The sequence below is a fragment of the Callithrix jacchus genome, chromosome 19 (genome assembly GCF_049354715.1).
Source record: "Callithrix jacchus isolate 240 chromosome 19, calJac240_pri, whole genome shotgun sequence".
NCBI classification, from domain to species: Eukaryota; Metazoa; Chordata; class Mammalia; order Primates; family Cebidae; genus Callithrix; species Callithrix jacchus.
This window is the reverse complement of record NC_133520.1, coordinates 48095949-48112304: the sequence shown is the minus strand read 5'-3', so window position 1 is coordinate 48112304 and position 16356 is coordinate 48095949. Positions and strand designations below refer to the sequence as shown.

General features: G+C 36.4%; 1 protein-coding gene and 1 pseudogene across 23 annotated transcripts in view; one reads left to right on the top strand and one right to left on the bottom strand.

Annotated features, from left to right (window-relative positions):
• RYR2 (ryanodine receptor 2) overlaps nucleotides 1–16356 on the top strand; it is a 781807-nt gene that overhangs the window by 262652 nt on the left and 502799 nt on the right. The gene's annotated exons all lie outside the window — the stretch shown is intronic.
• Nucleotides 2632–3031, bottom strand: LOC144580459 (small ribosomal subunit protein uS10 pseudogene; annotated as a pseudogene).

Below are 16356 nucleotides of genomic sequence, written 5' to 3'. Positions count from 1 at the left end.
ACTCATCCATCACTCAACCATGGGTTCACATTCTCATTCATCAGCTCTCCCATCACCTGGATGCAGACATTGTGCTTGATGCTGGCAAAGGAAGACTAAGATGCAGTTCTTGAATTCAGGAGAGCAGAATTTCATGCCTGGACTCTAGTAATCCAAGGAAGGCCTTCAAGACTCAGTTCTTGGGTGGTATATCCAAAATGATTCATCTGCATATAGATTTTTAAAATCAGATTATCAATGAGATGTGTGGCCCAAAAGAAAAGACAAAGAATTACTGGTGTAGGCTTTACAGATGTAATGTGTGGTTGGAATACACAGTTTTGATTGTTTTAAAATTATTCTAAATTCTTCAATCCTCTCTACTTATGGGATCAAAATCCTTAACCTTGGCTTTATTAGCTTCATTCTGTTTTCTGTGAGCTTCCATCAGCACCTAGAGACCAGTCCCACTGTAGCAACATACCACTTATGTGCATTTTTTCATATAAAGGAAGTTTTAAGTTTTTCTATATAAAACTGAAAAATATTTTTTAAAGAAATATTAACTGGATGTAGTGACTCATGCCTATAATTCTATCACTTTGAGGGGGCTGAAGTGGGAGGGCTGTTTGAGCCTGGGAGTTTGAGACCAACCTGGGTAAGATGGCAAGACCCCATTTCCACAAAAAAATTTAAAAAATTAGCTGAGTATGGTGGTGCATGCCTTTTAAAGGCCGTGCTTTGTCTTGACATAATTTTGAGCCACAGGATCTTGCTCAGGTGGTGGTTCCAGCTACCTGGGAGGCTGAGGTGGAAAGATCCCTGGATGACACAGTGAGACTCCCCTCTTTAAAAGATGAAGACTTATTATTATCTTGCTTTTATATCATATGCATGCCTCTGTTAAATTACTCAACACATATCTAAATGTGCTCAGTATTATTTTTCCTGATCAAAATTATGAACAGTACAATTCATAGAGTTTTGGTTGTTTTTTTTTTTTCATTTCATAGGTCTACATAGGTTTTGGCCTAAATGAGAAACTGAGAGTTAATCTTCGCTTAAATCCTTAAAATGCTATGGACTTTTCTTTATTCTTATGGTAGAATTAAGATCAGAGTGTTTTCACGCTATTGTGGTTCCCCAACTGTGACTTTCTGCTAGAGAGAAAGAGCTGGAGATGAAACTGACCCTAGTTGAATATGAAAGAATAAAATTATAAGGTTGAGTTATTCAGTGGGTTGATAAAGAGAAGGAATGATACAAAATAAAATTATGAGGTGGGGTCTTTGAACATGAAACTGCTCTCAAAACTCTACAATAGAGAAAACTGTCAATACCATAAGGATATTTTTGATGTGCTGGACTTAGGGGCCAGAAGAGGTTTCCTTAGACACACAAATGCTTATCTCACATCCATCAGTTCCAGGTTATGAAATAGTAGGCACCGGGTCTGAGGATAGTATCCCTGAGTGGTGAGTCACACTATGGCTAATAAAAAGTTTTATACTTTGACATGTTCTGCTAAGTTTTTATTACGGGTTGTAAATGTTTAATGTAAAACGTAAAAGCCTCCTAGGGGCTTTTAGGAGAATATGTTTTCACAGCACATGTGGTGCTGTTATACTCTGAACCAAAGTAATGGGCTTTAATTATGCCAAAGGCTGTGGATCCCGGAAATGCCGACAAATTCATAATGTGTTTTAAATTGCTAGATGGGAAGTACAAATCAAAGGTTTAACCTGGAGTAGTGTTTAGAAAATAATTTCCTTTGCTAAGATGCCACCTGTCATTCTAATTTCTCAAGTTGAAGAATGTGGTTGAGTCATTCATGTATCTCATGTGACATTCCTATCCTTACCATGGAACAGACTAAACGCTGAAGTTGACTTTAGGAAACCCAGATTTGAGGCCCATGTTCTCACTCACTTTTTGTTTGAATTTGTACAAGTCACCTGATTTGAAAGACTTCATTTTCCACGGGTGTAACATAGGGGAGTGCTGTAACATGGGAAGACTGACTTAGTATTATTGAAAGAACCAAATGAGATGTTACATGGACCAAAAAGAAACATGTGAGAGAGCTCTTCCTTGTTTTAGTTGTGGGATGTTTAAGTTGTAACTAGCAGGCCTGCCAGAAGTTCTCTGCTTAGTTGGGAATCTAGTCAATGCTATTAAGATTTTTCCCATTTGATCCACATTGCAGGCTTCTAAGCTACTTCATTCCCTTATTCTATATAACATGGCTATCCTGGGGGTTTGCCATCCTTCCTTTTGCTTCCCAGTTGACATGCAGTCTGTGTAATTTTGGTATTTGCCTGATTTCCTGGTTCTGAAAATGGAAGAGGACCAAACACTGCTTGTTATTAAAGTTTCAATGAAGCTCTGCTCCAGTGATAGACATTTCAGTGATCACATACACTGGCTGACTGTTCATGAGTTGCAGGTGATCTTCAGGACAGAATTAGATCTTCAGTGCTGAGTTAGGCAAAGCACTTCTCTCCTCATTTTCCTGACAACACCCCTACAGTTTGCCATCAGATACAGGTAGCAATGATGATGATAGGGCATTAATTGGTACTTCAAAGGATACCTGTGACCTTTCCATATTTTTTTTTAACAACTGGTAATCAATTTATTGAAATAGATGACTTAAAGATCTGCACTGGTGATTTACACCTCAACTCCTGACTCAGTGCTGATGGAAGTAATCTGCTTAACCATCTCAGCGGGACTGTGCAAGTCCATGAGTCACTTGTCGATTCTCATCTGGAAATGATCCCATGTCTTAGAACCTTCACCACAAAGAGTTGCTCTTGTAGTGATTCTCAAAGTCTTGGTAGGCATTTGAACTGGTCCTTTGACTTTGAGATTCTTTTCCTTTGCTCCTCCAATCAAGTCAGCACACACCTTCTCCAGGGATTTTACCTTGCAGCTGGTTAGAGTGATTCAAATTCAGTGAATTGCCACTTCGGCTCCATGGGTGTTTTTCCGATACCCTTAAAAGCCATGGGTGCTGCGTGGCTTCCTGACCGACTTGTTCCTCGGCAAGAGCCAACAGCGGTGAGTCGGGAGCAGAATTGTGCAGATCCAGCTACAACCATGCCTTCCTCAAAGAGTACTATCTTTTATAAAATAAAGACTTAGGAGTTTTCTGGGGGATTCCATTCGTTACTCCCATAATACCGAGGACATCATCATGTCGATGAAATCTGTTTAGTTTTCTGCCAGTCAGACCGATGTGGAACCAAATATGTATTACTGTCTTATAATCATTGAAGTGAATTTAATGGAAAAGCAGAGTTCCTGGTCTATTGTAAGGACTCACTAGATGTTTGTGAAATTGAACTAAGGCCTTTCATTCTCAAAGCAGAAGGAAGTTGTTGTGTTTATTATAAGTAATCGTAGAAATTATGAACACATGGCTTTAAGTAGATGCTGACTTTGCAGTGCCCAGTCAAGTGCCAGTAATCTTTAAATACTAATAAGTTAAATCTAATAATTAGTTAACAGACTTTGAAAAATCACAATTTCATAATGAAAATTCTACATAGAGACTGAAAAGACCCTATGCTAATCTCTCCCTTAAGCTCATCTAAGATTGTCCTTGGTTGAGTACATGCCACTCAAATCTGTAAAACTCAAGGTTTCAAGGAGGTATTAGAACATGTAGTTTATTGTGTTTTTGTGAAGGCTGTGGTCGATCAGAATTCAAATAGTCAAGCAACCCCTTTTCTGAATACAGAGCTTTCTGCTACAAGTGTAAATTTTCTTCTTTAAGACATTTCTCCTAAATAAGGTATTATTAAGCAGAACCAGTTTCATATTAATGAAGTTAATAAAACAGGCCAGTCTGACGATGACTTCTGTGTCTTTTTAGAGACAAAAGCAATCTAATAATGACTTTCGATCCATGTCTATCAAGAGTTAAAGTGCTTGTGATAAAACCAGTAGCCTCACCTACTAAGGCCCAGGGATCTAAGTAAAAATCTCAGGTGCAGTATAATTGTCTAACTGTTGCTAATATTGTATCGGATTCTTTGACACTGTTCTCTTTGAAGAACTAACTCTGGGCCACACCACTTGAATTAAGACATAATTTACCTGAAATGTGAATGTGTAAATATATTATTGCAATATATGTTTTCACTTAATTTATAAAATTTGGAGTGACATGATCATTAAGGATATGTCTTTAAAAAATACCAAGCTTCAAACTTCCACTCAAAAGCTTTTGTTATTTTATTGATTCGTCCATTTATTTTCTGTCAAACAAGCAAACACTGAATTAGAAATGGGAAACTTTTCCATATTTCACTTCCCTTTACCACTAATTTAATAGCTTAACATTAGTTTTTAGTGTGATAGGAAACATACCAGCATGACTTATAATTATGGTAAAAAATTCAAATAGGTATAGACCCTTTTAACTTAGGAATTCTTGGAATTTAGACCAAAGGTGCAATCATTATGATAAGAGATTTCTGAGAGGTCATTACAAGCCTTGCTATATTTACAACGTCCATTCCTACAGCCAGTTCCTAGGTATGTTGTATTGGTAAATTGGAGTACCTGAGTTATACAGGAGATTCCTCTCACTACACAGCCAGCTAAGCATATCCTTCAGAAGTTATCCGCATTTGATGTTGGTTGTTATAGGCTTAGGAAATAACAGGAACATAGGCTAAGAGAATTGAATCTAAATTTATCAGACAGACAGACACGGAAGCCAGAATACCTTCAGCTAAAATCTCAGCTCTGTCATTTATGTCTTTGTTTGTTTTCCATTGTTTTTCTATTATAAACAGTACTACACTGAATATTCATAGGCAAAATAAATATCTCTGGGCACTGCTCAATATTGCCTTAGAGTAAATTCCCAGAAGTGAAATTCTAGGGTAAAGTCAGGTACTTTTTAGGGCTTTTGATATTTACAGCCATATTGCCCTTCAGAATAGTTGACAGTCTTATGAGCTGTGTTTCTACATCTGCACTGGGCATCAAAATAAGAAAAATCCTGCTAATCTGAAAGGCAAAAGATCTCTGTTTTGAAAAAATTGTACTTCTTTGATTAGTGGTGAGGCTGACCATTCCTGGTTCATATCCTTCGCTCATTCTTCAATTAGAATGTGTCTTTTTTTTTTGGCATATAGCTGCCATTTATACACATGAACACACACCACATGATATTGCATGTATATAACAATTTCCAGTTTTCTTGCTAATGTATTGCTTTGGTTATTAAAGTTCTAGAGGGTATATGTGTTAATAATTTATATAATTCATGTGAAAATAGCTCTGTGGTTGTCCTTTTTTTTTTTTTTTTGAGACAGTCTCAGTCTATTGCCCAGGCTGGAGTGCAGTGGTGCAATCTTGGCTTACTGTAACCTCTGCCTTCCAGGTCCAAGTGATTCTCCTGCCTCAGCCTCCCAAGTAGCTGGGATTACAGGTGCCTGCCACCATGCCTGGCTAATTTTTGCATTTTTAATAGAGATGGGGTTTCACCATGTTGGCCAAGCTGGTCTCAAACTCTTGACCTTAGGTGATCCTCCCCTCTCAGCCTCCCAAAGTGCAGGGATTATAGGCATGAGCCACCGTACCCAGCTGGTTATCCTTTAAAATTTAATATTTTAAAAGAATTGTATTACCTGAAAACTTTGTGAATTCATGGTATTAAATATACATACATATCTTTTTCTCACTTTTTTCTGCCAATCATATAAATTGTGACAGTCTTTGAAATCACATTGAGTAGAGAGGTTTTCTCTAGTTTTTAACATCTGCCTCGGTAATAACTCAAATATATTTGGAGACTGCTTTATATAATTATCTTATTGCTTAAAAATACAGACTCACAAGGTCAATTCTAAGAAATACCATCTAGCCAACCGGATATTCCTAGTTATCAGATAATTAAGTAATTCCAACCATCACAGGCATGTTTTCCTTTTTTTGTGTAAATTTTCTGTGTGGAGTAAGAGATATGTGAGATATTTCAGGGAAATCTTGACTTAGTAGAGAATGAATGGTGTGGAGAGCTACAGATCATCCTGTAATTCAATCTCAGCACTTTATGGACCCAGCTTTGCAATAGGGTGATTTTTGAGTATGATATGATTCTTTTATACAAGTATAATTCTTTGTACAAGTTGACTACATGGATGAGTCATATTTAAAAAAAAAGTCATCCCCCCTGCCTTGACAGTGTTAATTTCCCTTGGAAGGCAATCTAGTACTAAGGAAAGCCTGCTGGCTAGAGGTCAGGAGCCCTAGACTTGCTCATCCCATTTTTGGCAAGTCCCTTCAGCTTTTTTGTTTTCTGAGTTCTGAAGTGACAATAATAATTCTATTTCCTCATCCATTATAACTAAACATCATATAAAATATGCAAAGTACACTGAAAATACAGAAAGAGCTACAGAAATGTAAATTGTTCTTAAAGAGGAAAATCTCTGCCTGATTATTCTGAATCTCGGGATGTAAACTCAGTGCTCAGAAGATGCATATATGAGCTGTCACTTGGGCCGTCTGTTTCAAAGGCTACTTATTGATGTTAGACGTCCTCAGGCTATTATGCCATCTTCCGTTTCTGGGTGTGAGGAACATGAGATCAAGTTTTCAAAATAAAGGCAATTTATTTATATGTGTTTTATTCTTACAGATAGATAGGAGGATTATTTCATCAACGAAAGAGCCATGAATATTATATGAATGTCATTTTAACAGTAAAGCAAAAAGTACAGACTAGCAAAGAAAAACTCAGTTTTTAAAATTTGGTTTGTTAATTAGCAAAACATAAAATTTAAGACCTGAAAATATCCAGAATACGTAAAGTATTGCGGTCAATCAATACAAAAGTGACAACCAAATAGAAAAAATAAGAGATGCATTTCACAGAAGACAAAACACAGATGCTCCATTATAATGTGAAAATATCCTCAGCCTCATTATCAGTTGTAGAAATGAAAATGAAAAGGAGGCCAGCCATGGTGGCTCAGGACAGTAATTCTAGCACTTTGGGAGGCCAAGGCAGGAGGATTGCCTGAGCTCAGGAGTTCAAGATCAGTCTGGGTGACACGTTGAAATCCTGCCTCTACTCAAATACAAAAAAGTTATTTGGGCATGGAGGCATGTGCCTGTAGTCTCAGCTACTCAGTAGGCTGAGGCAGGAGAATTGCTTGAACCTGGGAGGCGAAGGTTGCAGTGACCCAAGATCATGTCACTACATTCCAGTCTGGGTGGCAGAGTGAGACTCCGTCTCAAAAATAATAATAATAATAATGATTAAAAGTACAATGAAGTATCATTTCACAGCTTGGAATGTGGAGAAATAGGCACTTTCACTGACTTCTGATGGTATAAGCACTTTGGCAAACTGTAACTATTTGGTAAACTTGAAGATTAGCATATAATGTAATTTAGGATTTTCTCTTAGGTTATTACTATATATAATAATATATAATATTGGAAAATCCTAAATTACATTATATGCTAATCTATGTAATTTATTATAGAACCAAATCAAAATATAATGTAATTTAGAATATATTCTAGTAAGACTTTTGCACATGTATACAAGGAAACCATACATAAAAATATATGTTGGAATATTGATGAGAGAAAGAATTGGAAATAGCAGTCTGGGGAAGAAGTTGAGCTATAGTCATACAATAGAAAGATTCTGAGCAATAAAAATGAATGACTGCAGGAGTCCATATCCACATCGATTAATCTCAAAAATATAACATTGTATCACTCAAAAAGTACAGAAGAATATATACTTTATAATACATATTTTATGTTTCCAGTTATATAAAGGGCAAGACCCAACAAAATTTTATTTTTGAGACAGGGTCTCACTCTGTCACCCAGGCTGGAGTGCAGTGGCAGTCACTGCTAACTGCAGCCTTGACCTCCTAGGCTCAAGTGATCCTCCTACCTCAGCCTCCCAAGTATCTGGAACTACAGGTATGCGCCACCACGCTGGGCTAATTTGTGTATTTTTTGTAGAGATAGGGTTTCACCATGTTGCCTGGGTTGGTCTTGAACTCCTGGACTCAAGTTATCCGTCAGCCTCAGCCTCCCAAAGTGCTGGTATTACAGGCCAACACATTTCGATAACATATTGTATAGGTCCACATAAATTTGTGGTAAAATTATAAAAAACAAAACAAAACAGGAAGGTTGTGGAGACACACAGAAAGCTCTAAAATTACTCATATTATTGAATTCTTCTACCTAGTTGTTGGATTCACGGGTGTTAATTTTATTTAAAATATGCATATATTTTCATACATACTTTGGAATATATGATATCTTTCAATAAAACCACGAGGGCCTAGAAGATGTTGGTTTGGGCTCAGTCTACAGACTCTGACCATAGCCTACAGAATTGTTAGCCATGAATGGAAAATTGTGTCTTAACTATTATTTTTACTGATGCTGCATTAATAAGCAGAGGAACTTGTATATAGATAAGAAAATGATTGACTCACAAACTGAAGAGAGAAATATTTACTAGGACTAGATTATTAAATAATCATATAGGTAGCTGATAGGATTAAATGCCATTTAATAATTTTCTGACTGTCTGTTTACCATGCTAAAAATTCACCCAATGAAGTCTTGTATTCAGTCAAAAAATGTACATTTTACTGTGTCTGGCCTGAAGGTAGTTCATGTGCCTATTAAACATCAAATTACCTGATTTCATGTATTTTTATCCTTGGATTGGGCGATGACTTAGCAATCAATGACAGTAATCTGGCACTATTTTAAAATACTTGTGTATGCTGAGTCTATGAAATATTCTATCGTTTAATCTTTTTTATGATAGAAAGTTTCAATTATGCATATCCCAAAATTTTGAGGACATTTAAATTGATTTCTTTGGATATTGAAAATGGAAAATAAGCAGTCAACATTGTTCTCTTGGTTGGACTTTATATGATTGACATTTAAATAATTATTTGACCTTTTCTTATGTGTGATAAACATCTTTCTCTTAATGCTTTGACTTTTTCATGTGGGTTTTAGTTTTCATGATTTAAATTGTCTTTGTGGCATTAAAAACCACAGAGGTAGATTTGTTAAGGATGTAACCAAAAAGAGCTAGAAGGAAAAGAAGAAGTAATTTTACATCTTCCGGTTTCATCTTGAAGAATCTGGGGCATGGAAGGTTAGGTGACACAACAAAAATTAGTCCTTTTAATGGTAGAGTCAAGCCTTATTTGGGCCTTCTGAGTTTTAGTTCTTCATTTCTACTATATCTCTTCTTCTCTAATGTGATGATTCACTATAATACAAATGTACAATTTAATTAGTAGAAAGATGTTTTTAAGTCTTATGGATACTTAATTATACTATAATAATTTCAGTAACTTGTTCCTAAGAAAATTGTAATACCTCAATGAGTCATATTTATTTTCTCTATTATATATTCTCTATTACAAGATCCCATTTTGTCTGCTGTACTTCAGCTAATATTTTCTTTTCTACCTAAAAGCTCTAGGATAATAATGTCATTACCACTTTTTACATGCACACGGTGTATCAGAGACTCTGCTAAGGCATTACACATACATTATTTTCATTTACTCTTATTACATCATGAGCAATAATCTAAACTTCAGAGTTTAAGTGATTTACTCCACATCACATAGCTGATGATAGCAGAACCAGGATTCTAATCCAGTTCTTTCTAATACAGCATGTCAAATTGTCCTTAGCATGAACTAAGAACTTTGCTCAGTAGTAAATTCACAGAATGTTCTTAAGCTTAAAAGGAACAAGGAATGCTAGTCTAGATTTTTATAGTATAATGACAAGATAGTCACATTCTTGTAAATTATTGTACAAAGCAGAAGTTTTACAATAATTCTATAACTGCCTTCGTAAATATGTTCAGTACGATTTTAGCTTCTATGTGTATTCATTGGCTTATTTGCTTTTTGAAATTTGTCATTTATTTATCAAGTTAACTTGAGTTTTGTTTTTGTTTTTCGTATTTGTTAGCATTCTGTGACACTTCAGGGATCCTGAAATAGTCAGTGCTTTAACCCTTAGAGTATGTTCTATTCCTTATGATATTTATGTAGATCCTGAAAACTGTTGCTTCCAGGTCTAAATGCAGTTTATTGTCACTTTACATATCTGTGAGTTAATTTGGGCTATTAATAGATGTCTTTCAAGTATGAGCCTTCAGTTTGCTGTACTTAATATTTTTTAAAGTATACAATAACAAAATTGTGCAATAAAGTTTGCATAATATTGTCAGAGGCATTCGAACCAGAGTGACTCCATTTTGAGCGAAGGCTAGGAAAATGAGGCCAGGACTTGCTAGGCTGCATTCTCAGAAATGTTGTAAGTAGAATTTTCGATTCCACAAAAGAAGTAGCACTCGAATATAAATTTCCTCAGAGAGGCAATTTACTTCTATAGAAGGGTGTGGCTCACAGATGGAACAATGGCGAGTGCACACCTGGACAAGGAGGGGAAGGGGAACTTATGCCTGACGGAGGCCGCCCCTACTGTTGTGTCATTCTTCTATTGGCTAGGGTTAGACTGCACAGTCTAGTCTAATTCCAACTGGCTATTTTAAAGGGAGCAGGGGTACCAGCGGTGGGTAGTTTGGCAAGAAGGGTGGTTACAGGCAGGTCAGCAGGGGTCAGACCAGATGACCAGGATGGGGCAGGGTACTAGGGGAATGGATGTGAACTATTGATTAGAACTGGTGGAAGAGGTTGTTTACTGAAACTACAAGGCAGTTAAACTTTAAAGAATTAAAGAATAAGAGAGCTGAACATTCTGATTCTTTGAAGAGAGACTTGGGGTTTCTCTTCACATTCTTATAACAAAAACAAAGTGGAAAATTGTGTGAAAAATAGCTATAATGGTTGACAATCCAAATCTTATTTCCCGAAACAGTAAATGAGCTCTTCGAAATCAGGACGAGACAGATTCCTCCTCCTACCCACAAAATTGGACATAAAGAAGAAATAAAAAATACATATGGCTAATAAACATGAAAAAATGACCAAACTCAAAAACAAAAGAAATACAATTTAAGACAGTGGTTGGGTGATCACATTGGCAAAAGTTTTAAATATTTATCTAACAGAAAGTTAGGCATTCCTAGCCTCTGGATGTTTATTATGGTTAAGGGAACAAATTAATAATGTTTACTAAACGGACCCAGACTTGGGAGGGTTGAGATATCCCGATAACTGCAGAACAAAGGCATTCCTAATTTTGCTTTAAAGATATCGATTCTTGCAAACAATAGTAATTAAGAATATTAATCCTTCATCACCCATCCTTACAGCAGAATACATCTCGCCATCTATACAAGCATTTTACCCGGAGTGGATGCACACTCCTCCTCTTACTTTTAGGAACATCCTACTCTGTCTGTGGAGTAGCTGCCTTTTCACCACTGTACGTTCTCAGTAAACTTGCTTTTGCTTTGCCCTGTGGACTCACCTTGAAATCTTTCTTGCACAAGATCCAAGAACCCTCCCTTGAGATCTGGATGAGGACAATATCATTATTCTGTTGCGATGTTTAGGATGATGGATGCTACTATCTATATTACTGTAGTCGTATCTACCACTTTAGCAGATACAAAGCAATTCGGTGGGGTGTGGGAAGATAATGTGAAAGGAAAACAAGAACTTGGGATCCCACTTCACTCTGCCAAAATGAAAAAATTAAACTGAAAGCTGAGTCATGCGAGAAGCTGCCTTTCCTTTTGTTTCTGAGCAGATAGCTACAGATAAAAGGTTAAATATCTCCACAGGTAGCTACTCTATGTTCACCTGTCCTAGGTAAAGTGCTGATTTACCCATGAACATGCGTAATTGACTGTTACCCTACTTGATCCTTTTCTTTTGCGCCTTGTGGATTACCACACCCTGCTCTTTCCCCTCCAGCCCACTTTACCCTTTAAATACTGAAGCCCTCAAATTCAGCTTTGGAGAAAGGCACACACTACAGCCTGTTTCTGTGATTCTGGGTCATTTTCTTCCGGGTGTGTCTTTAACCTTGACAAAATAAACTTCTAAATTGATTGAGACTTGTCTCAGATACTTTCTGGTTTACAGTAGTATAATGTCTCTTTATATATTATTATTATTATTTTTTTTAAATTTTTTATTGGATTTTAGGTTTTGGGGTACATGAGCAGAGCATGTAAGACAGTTGCGTAGGAACACACATGGCAGTGTGCTTTTCTTTCCTTCTCCCCTTCACCCACATTTGGCATTTCTCCCCAGGCTATCCCTCCCCACCTCCCCCTCCCACTGGCCCTCCCCTTTTCCCCCCAATAGACCCCAGTGTTTAGTACTCCCCTTTCTGTGTCCATGTGTTCTCATTTTTCATCACCCACCTATGAGTGAGAATATGCGGTGTTTCATTTTCTGTTCTTGTGTCAGTTTGCTGAGGATGACGTTCTCCAGATTCATCCATGTCCCTACAAACGACACAAACTCATCATTTCTGATTGCTGCATAATATTCCATGGTGTATATGTGCCACATTTTTCCAATCCAGTCTATTATCAATGGGCATTTGGGTTGATTCCAGGTCTTTGCTATTGTAAACAGTGCTGCAATGAACATTCGTGTACATGTGTCCTTATAGTAGAACGATTTATATATTATTTTTATCCAAAAATAGGTAAGAAAGAAACAAGATTTCATTAATATTTACTGTACAACTTGACTGTCTTTCCCTCGGTTGGTCTGAATGACATTTGGTTACACATCACCATAATTTGTTGTCTAAGTTATGCAAGATATTTTGTTAACAGGAATTTTGCAATTAGGGTTTCCTTGATTGGAGCATATCATGACAAAATATCAATTTGGTTTATTTAGTAGGTATCTATCCTATCTAAGCTTCCTGATGAATTGGAGTTACTAAGTGTCGAGTGCTTAAAACAGTAACAGACAGAGTAGGCAGTAGTTGAGTGTCTGCATTATCATTATTGATTATATTATTATTAAATAATCTGGTTCTGTCTGAATACACTCGAAAAATAGTTGGCTTTAACAGTTTCTGCAGAGAAGACACACAAGTTGAAAATTATGCTAGTTATGTAAGCACAAGTGGGAAAAAATAAACATAAAAGCTGATATTTCTTCATTTTCTAGCACAACTACTTCGTCAGTTACACTATGAGATCAAAAACATCCAAGTCTGTCAGAAAGGTATATGTGAATTTACATTATTGTTAATTATAAGTCTTATGGTGTCTATTGTGCCTTCAGCTATAAACTAATGACAGTGTGAAGTCATTACAGTGAGACATTTAAAAACTAAACATTTAGAACATGAAGTTTGAGTATTATATGATTTGGAATGTCCCTGAAAAATACATAGTTTTTAAGTCTAGATCTCACTCTGTGGCCCAGGCCAGAGTGCGGTGGCAAGATCTTGGCTCACGACAACCTCTGCCCCCAGGGCTCCAGCAATCCTTCCACTTAAGCCACCTGAGTAACTGGAACTACAGGTGTATGCCACCACACCCGGCTATTTTTCTTTTTTTTTGTGGAGATGGCGTTTTGCCATGTTGCCCAGGCTAGTCTCCAACTCCTGGGCTCAAGTAACCCACCTGCCTCTGCTTCCCGAAGTGTTGGAATTACAGGCGTGAGTCACCACGTCCAGACTGAAAAAAACCTTTAGAACTGTCTTTTGTGTCTTCCTTAACAGTGGAAGATAAAAAGCCATAGTCATTTGAGAAAACACTTATCATAGAAGTGGCTGAAATAATACTGTGAAACCATATTATCACATGCTATGTTGCAGTTCTATGCCTGTAAATATTCTTAAGAAATGTGTGGACAACATTGCTCAATATGTGAAAGAAGTATTAGGAAAATTACTCAGTACTGGGAGATTGACTATAGAATTGCATGGATTGTGTTTCAAGAATGAAAATCTTGAAGAGCTACTTTTTCTGAAGGAAAAATTATAGAGATGATAGATTGTGAATAGTGAACAAGTTCTTTGGTAAAAGCAAGGATTTGGGGGAGGTGTTCATGAAGCGTGTTCATAAAGAGAAACAGGTAAATATAACCCCTAATGGAGTTGGCTGCTTGACTGGGAAATAAAATAACAATCCCCAGGTAAATTCACAAAACTAACTTCCATGGAATTCATTATTTAACAGGCAAGCTGTTGCAGCAGAGATGTTAGAACCAGAATATAAAATCTGAATAGTATTTTATGAGATGTGCAATGACTTTACCATGGACTGTCTTCTTTTAATCTTGTGGCCAAGTACTTAAAATGATGAATTTTACAAAAAGTTAAGTGTTCCACGTTTGCAGTAATAATCTGGAGCTTTGTATGGCATACTCCCTGGGAGATATTTTCAGGGTGAAGATGACATTTTTAACAAGGGAAGACTATCTGCTTTCTGGTAACCTACCTTGGAGGGAATATTTTGAAATGGATGTTTGGATATGTTTTCCCATTACACAAATATGTCACTGAAAATGATGTAACACATCATGTATAAAATCTGTGACATAGGGAGACTATAAACCTGAAAGCCAAATTTCTTAATCGTTCAGATAAAGAGCTTGGGTGAGATTTGAATTCATTTCTTAGAAATATGAAAGTGAAATGTGTGGTTAGTTTGTAAGAACTTGGTGACAACAGGGAAAATTGGAATTTACTAACTGAATTGCAACAAAATCTTTTCATAATTGGTGGAGTAAAATGAAAATTAATCATTTTCCATTTGTGTTTGTGCATTTTTGTAACATTTCTTTTTCGGCCTTGAAGACCATTAAAACAAAACACTGAGATAGACTGAAGTTGAAACCAGTTCTTTATAGTATTGAATCACAAAGTTTTAATATAAGATATTTAATATAAGATATGAAGCATATTCAGTTGCATAGCATTAACTAGCAAAATATTATCTTTTATTAAAATATACAATATAGATCAAATTATTTTCTTATTTTTAATTTTAATTTTTAAAACAGGATATGTAAGTATTCAAGTACAGATATGGTTAAAATTATTAATATACTCCTTTTTGCAAATGTGTGTTCAGATACTTGCTTATGGAGTATGTTGCAGGCTGAATTGTCCTGAAAGATACCCCGTTTCTAATTCAGGGAACCTATGAATGTTGCATGATATGACAAAAGGTGATTAAGTTAAGGATTTTAGGGAGATTTTCCTGGATTATCTGGGTGAACTCTAAATGTAATCACAAGTGTCCTTGTAAGAGAGAAACAGAGTGAGATTTGACTGCAGAAGAGGGGAAGGGGATGTGATGGCTGAAGTAGAGGTTGGAGTGATGCACTTTAACGACGGAGGAAGGGGCTGCATGCCAAGGAATGTAGGAGGCCATTAGAAACTGAAAACAGCAAGGAAACGCATTCCCCCTGGACGGCTTCAACCTTCACTGATTTCAGACTTATAATGTCTAGAACTGTTAGAGAAAAAATGTAGTTTGTTTTAAGCCACTGTTCATGGTAACTTGTTACAGCAATGTGAGGAAAATAACACTAGGTATGTAGAAAAAGAAATTTGGAAACCATTATCTCTACTCTGGTTTCTAACTTAATGAAAATGCTTTTGCTAGAGGTTACTGAAATTATCCTTAGGTGCTTTATAGCATCCCGTTTTTTATTTATTGTCTTATTTATTTACTCACTCATTCACTCTCTGGCTATCTGTTATTTTGCTGATTTCCATGAGTTTCTGGACCAGATCCTAGTATTCAACATTTTCATTTTTTTTTTGAAAGGTTACATGAATAACTTGATGGCAGAATCAAATTTAGAAACGTGACTACTCAGCAAAAAAAAAGTTTTGTGTTTCAGCGTGAATTTCAAAGGCAAAAGTACTTTCACACAACTCATTAGGCGGGTTTGAAAATAAAACTTAGGAAGGAGCTCTCTTTTAAAACATGTTTATAGCTGAAGGTTTAAAATAATATGGGTTAAAAAGTGGTACTAGCCTTCCGGTTACCCAGGTTGCTCATCTGAATTTGTATATGTTATGACAAAGAAATGATTCATTTTATTGAGCATGTATCAATTCAACAGGAGCTGTTTAAGGTGGTTAGTATTACAGGTATATCATAAACTCAAGATGGTTGAGCAGTGAAATGCTTAAAGATCAGAATATCCTTTTGAAGAGAGATGAAGGCTTTCTTGAAGTCCCCGATACACTGTATTGCTTGCTCCTCACTTATCTTCATGTCCTGGTGCTCTGTCACAAAGCTATTTAATTTGGTTTCCTCAGGAAATGAGACTGGTTTAACAAAAATGCACTTCAGCGGGCACCAGACATTTAGTAGATTCATTCCTTAACCACTATGGCGGTGAACATAAACTGTGGCACAATGAAATT